This window comes from Notothenia rossii, assembly GCF_949606895.1.
Source record: "Notothenia rossii genome assembly, chromosome: 11".
Taxonomy (NCBI): domain Eukaryota; kingdom Metazoa; phylum Chordata; class Actinopteri; order Perciformes; family Nototheniidae; genus Notothenia; species Notothenia rossii.
This window is the reverse complement of record NC_136910.1, coordinates 31919867-31925866: the sequence shown is the minus strand read 5'-3', so window position 1 is coordinate 31925866 and position 6000 is coordinate 31919867. Positions and strand designations below refer to the sequence as shown.

Sequence of the window (6000 nt, the reverse complement as noted above, 5' to 3'; positions counted from 1 at the left end):
CTTACTCCAACATGTCGCTTTTTGCGGCAGAGCACACTGAGCTATGTGTGTTCTCAGACGCTTCGACGAAAGCAATCGGAGCTGTCGCTTACCTGAAGACGGTTCAACAGGACGGACAAACTGAGGTTGGATTCGTCATGGGTAATTCTAGACTTGCACCCCAGTCCAAACCTACCATCCCACGATTGGAACTGTGCACGGCTGTCCTAGCTGTTGAAATGGCAGATCTTATCCAAGACGAGTTAGACGTCAGGCTTGATGCTACATACTTCTATAGTGACAGCAAGGTAATCCTTGGTTACATCCACAATACAACCAAGCAATTCTATGTCTACATTCACAACAGAGTGCAACGCATATGCCAGTCGCCAATACCAGAGCAATGGCGCTACTTCCCGTCAAAGGAAAATCCTTTCGACCATGCGTCGAGGGCCTTATCTGCTTCCTGCCTTGAGCAAACCAACTGGTTCACCGGACCGCCTTTCCTGAGATCGCTACCGGTCGAGAAAGCTCCAACATGTGAAAAATGCAATCTGATAGAACCGGAAGATGACACTGAAATCAGACCAGAGGTACAAACCTACAATACTCACCTGAACGAAGATCTACTTACCCCAGGCCGCTTCCAGCGCTTTTCCAGCCTCCACCCACTCCTAAGAGACGTTGCTTTCCTCATCGACATCGCCAGATCTTGCATACAGACGAACACAAACAGTAAGTGCAAAGGTTGGCACTCGTGTACACATCCTCGTACCCCAGAGGAACTGGACCAAGCAATGCATGTTGTCCTCCAAGCGACACAAAGGTCAGTCTTCGCAAGGGAACTTGCAGCTCTCCAAGTGCAAAAACGAATACCCAAAAACAGCTGTCTCCAACAGCTCAGCCCGATCATTGAAGACAAGTTAATCCGTGTCGAAGGCCGGCTACGACATTGAAGACAAGTTAATCCGTGTCGGAGGCCGGCTACGACACACCAACCTGGATACCAATTAAAGGCATCCCATCATTTTACCTAAAGACAGCCATGTATCACTACTGTTGACATGGCACTATCACAAACAAGTGAAGCACCAGGGTCGCCACATCATGGAGGGAGCCATAAGGGCTGCTGGGTTGTGGGTCTCGGCTGGCAGGAGACTCGTAAACTCAGTACTCTACAACTGCGGACTTACAGGTTAGTCCTCCATTTACATACGTGGGTCTGGATGTCTTTGGCCCTTGGTCAGTTGCGGCAAGGCGGACCCGAGGGCTTTTTTCAGGCTGAAAGTCGAGTTGCATAAATGCACTCAGACGTTTCCTCACTGTAAGAGGACCAGCTACCCAGCTAGCGGGGAACGTTCTCACAACTTTGGCTAACGTTACCTATTGGTTCTAACAAAGTTTTAAAGAAACGTTTTAATCTGATGTTCAAAGAACCTTTTTAGGATGTTTATTTGTTCAAATAATGGTCCTATAAGGTTTAAGGTTAACTAAGACATAACGTTTTAACTGCAACATTCAGAAGATGTTTTGAGGATGTTATTGAGGCCTTTCATGTGATATGTTAACAAAGGTGGAAGGTTTTGCCTGCAACATTCTAAGGACGTGTTTTGGACGTTGTTGGGTAACACATTAAAGATGTTCTATATAAAACGTTCCCTCAATGTTACATGATAACAAATAAAGAACATTCTCCAAGCAAAATTCTGAAAATGTTTTCAGGATGTTATTGAGGCCTGAGATGACAGAAAGTGTTTTATAAAATGTTCCTTTAATGTGATAAGTTAACAAAGGTGGAATGTTTTGCCTCCAACATTCTAAGGATGTGTTTTGGACGTTGTTGGGGTCACACATTAAAGATGTTCTTTTATAGAACATTCCCTCAATGTTACATGATAACCAAAGAAGAACATTTTGGAAGCAACATTTGGATAATGTTTTCAGGAGGTTATTATTTTTTTATAAAATGTTCCTGTGATGCGAAATATTAACAGGGTCATGGTCAACGTCAGATTTATTTGTAGTGCGCTTTAAAAAACAAAGTTTTGCATTTGTTTGAAAAGGTTGTTTAAAAGAAATCTGATGTCACCACATTTTCCTTTTTAGAAAAAAACAAGCACGTAATTCATGATATTGCATGTTTGCGTAGCCATGTCTGAATTCCCAGCTAGACATTGTTGGTTCTAAAAACATTCTGAGAATGTTACCATTCATTGTTCTAGGAATGGTTTCATCGAGAAGCTTTATTTTGGTTCCTAGAATGTACTTCTGAAAGGTAGGATAACGTTCTCTAAAAACATTCTTAAAATGTTTGGTGATAACATTGTTCGAACATTGTGTTTTTGTTGTTTATGCACATACGTATCTCTATTGTCATAAGGATCGAATAACACTTAGAAAACCAAAGACAGACATATAGAAGAACGGACCGACTATCACTGCCCGTCCCTGAAACCCCTGTTAGTGTTTGTATGTGTTTCTTTCTACTGTGTGTCTCTCTCTCTGCCTGCTGGTATGCTCTACACGGCTGGGAGCAATCTCCAATCAACCACACCTGCAACCTGCTCGTCAGCCACACTATGAAAGCCTGCAGCCTGCACTCATTCCCTGCCGGATTGTTGCCGTGAACGGTTTGTTGCGTGCCGCTCTAGCTTTTTACCAGCATATTCTTTGACAACTTTGCCTGCTTTTGCCTCACGCTGATTTTTGTGTCTCTCCGAGGAGGAATCCAAGGCCTTCCACACTCCCAAGACCAGCCAGGCCTCTCTACCCACCCTGGAACAACTGTTTCCTACTGCCGCCATAACCAACCTCCACTCCCAGCTCCCCTTTTCTAATAAACAAATGTTAGTTTCACCAGCTGATTCCGTGTCATCCTTTTACATGTGTTAATAGTCAAATTCCAATAGTTAAGTAAACTATCATAATCATCCTAATGACCACAGTGGTCAGTCCACTTACCCAGGAATTTTGAGTTGAACAATTTTAGGAATATTATGTCTTTATGTTCAAATAATGTAAACATATTGTAGTAAATGGTTACCATAGAACATTTGCATAATTTCTTTAACATAAACCATGTTATCCTTCTCTAAAATAACATTCTGGCAACATAAAAAATCTAACTTGCAGCTGAAAATGTTTTAAGAACAGTAGGGCATAATGTTCTAACAATGTTATCAAAAACATTTTAAGAATGCTTTTAGAGAACGTTATCCTACCTTTCAGAAGAACATTCTGGGAACCAAAATAAAAGCTTCTGCTGAAAACGTTTTAAGAATAGTAGGGCATAATGTTCTAACAATGTTTTCAAAAACATTTTAAGAAGGTTATCACCAAACATTTTAAGAAGGTTTTTAGAGAGCGTTATCCTACCTTTCAGAAGAACATTCTGGGAAGCAAACAAAAACTTCCCGTTGAAAACGTTTTAAGAATAGGAGGGCATAATGTTCTAACAATGTTATCACCAAACATTTTAAGAATGTTTTTAGAGAACGTTATCCTACCTTTCAGAAGAACGTTTTCCTACCTTTCAGAAGAACGTTCTGGGAACCAAACAAAAACTTCCCACTGAAAACCTTCCTAGAACAATGACTGTAACATTCTCAGAATGTTTTTAGAACCAAACATTTCTAGCTGGGTAAGCAGTTGAGGTCCGACTGTGGGACTAACTTCATCGGCGCAAGCAAGGAACGAGGGATGGATACAGGTCAGCTGGACGGAAATATTCAAAGGTATTTATGTGAGCAAGAATGCGTCTGGGAGTTAAACCCTCCTCACGCCTCCCATATGGGGGGCTGTTGGGAAAGGATGATAGGCATATGAATCTTGGATTCTATGTTGCTCCAGCTAAACATTCACCTTACTCATGAAGTGCTCTCTACATTAATGGCGGAAGTGACTGCCATCATGAATGCGCGACCACTTGGTACCAGTATACACTGACCCCGACAACCATGGGCGCGGGAAGGGGGGTGCTGAGGGCGCTGCAGCACCCCCTAGCGGCAGGCAGGGGGTGCGGAGCTCCCCTGTCTGAATTATTATTTGACGGTTATTGCTGCTCCCGCTGTGCATAATCTGTGTAATATGTAGCCAATAAATTCCACATTGTTGGTAAAATAATATTTTGGCCTGCCCCGAATGTTTTTTCTGTAGCCCCGGATAATTCTACCTCAATAATATAATACATTAACCTTGCTTTACGTGAACCTCATCAAGACACTAGAAAGGACGGCAGAACTGTAATTTCCCGTGTTCAGTGAATGCAACAGAGGCAAGACACCACACCAATCAGAGAGTTGCATGGAAATAAAAGGGTGCTTGTGTCATTCAAGCTCGCGGCTCTGTGTGTGTGCGGAAATAGCGCATTTAGTGTGTGTGAGAGAGGGGGAGAGAGAGAGGGACCGGTGCCAGCAGCAGGGACCGTGTTGTTAGCATCTGGTTAGCTAGCTGCACTAACGGACATACGGAGCTGTTTGTTCCACAACAAGCTGGAGGAGAGCTCTCCTCTCAGACTGAGAGGCTCAGGTGAGCTAAAGGACTCTCTGAGTGTTTAAATAGTTAACTTTAGTCTAAGTTATCTCAGTGGGTCTCAAACGGTTTGGTCAAAAATTATTCAAAAGATTATTTCCGCGGCACACCTTCATATGATCATTATAGTTATAAAAAACATAAGAGAATAAAGGAAAAACAGTTATGAAATACTATATGGAAGTAAAACAAGAATACAGTTGGAAAGGGGAGTGATTTGTAAAATATCCATAAAGAAAAAGAACATCTGCTTATAGTTGTGTTTCATCTGGGTGTTGAGAGATGTATCCATAGATCTCTTAATGTTGCTCTCAAAGTGCACCAGATTGATGCTTTTAACTTCAATATTTAAAAAAAATCTTCCCGGGGGAGCATCCCCCCGGACCCCCCTAGAGGAGGTGAGGTCCGCTCCCCACTCGTAAAAAATAGCACTTTACCCCTACCTATATGCCGTGAGCTGATTATCGAGCCTTCATTGTAACAGTCGCGGGTTTACTGTGTGTTTGCGTGTGGGGAGTTTTTTGTGTGCGTGCTCTATAGTGCCCGTAATAGTGTTCACTGGAGTCCAGCACCTCAGCACCCCCACTCAAAATACCTTCCCGCGCCTCTGCCGACAACCCCAACATCCTCTCTCCATTGATGCTTCTCACACAAAAGACCGGTGTTCCACCACCTCTTGGCGACTTCACAGAGAGAGATCTGTACACAAAACAGTGGAGACAAGTCCAAGTTCTGGTAAACCAATTTTGGACCTGTTGGAAACGAGAGTACTTACCTGGTTTGCAACGCAGACAGAAATGGACATCACTTCGCAGAAACCTACCTGTTGGGGATGTGGTCCTGTGCAGAGACAAGCAGGATGTACGCAACTCTTGGCCTATGGCTAGAGTCTCCGCAATGTTCCCTGGAAAAGACGGAAACGTCAGGAAGGTCAAGGTCAAAACAGCCGACCAAGATGCTGTGAAGACATTCCTCAGACCAATTTCCGAAATTGTCTTACTTCTCTCAGAGGACAAGCAAGGCCTGATTGGCTTGTATATTGTATTAAGTGACCTCACTGAGGTCAGACGGGAGTGTGATGTTTTAAAAAATATTTAATATAATTTGGAAGGTTAAAATATTGCTTTGCAGCACCTTCAGGTGACTTGTAACGTTTGTTTATTTGACACTGTTCATACAGCTATTTGAATGTAACACTTCCTTTCAATCTTGCATCACTTCCTGTCATGCTGCCAGAAAATGGTGGAAACTCAAGGAAGCCACATATTAGGACCCATTTTCATCTGCATGAAAAGACCAATCAATCAATGTCGTAAGTGATTACATTTCATTGTTAACATGCTGTAGTTCATATATCAAGGCTTATTTGATGGAAAGATGTTTAAGAAATTAAGAAAAATGTAATGTTATATTTTATACATTTACAATGTAACTAATGGTGTTTGAATAGACAACACAAGACTAAAATCGTTTTGCATTCTGTATTTATTG

At 42.3% G+C, this 6000-nt stretch overlaps 1 protein-coding gene across 2 annotated transcripts in view; it reads left to right on the top strand.

Annotated features, from left to right (window-relative positions):
• The first annotated feature begins 4323 nt into the window (after nucleotides 1–4323).
• Nucleotides 4324–6000, top strand: part of LOC307024896 (stromelysin-3-like) — a 71286-nt gene continuing 69609 nt past the window's right edge. For both annotated transcript variants that reach the window (XM_079659361.1, XM_079659363.1), the window contains exons 1-2: nucleotides 4324–4506; nucleotides 5746–5821. The gene's annotated coding sequence lies outside the window, so the exon portion shown is untranslated. The remainder of the gene's footprint in view (nucleotides 4507–5745; nucleotides 5822–6000) is intronic.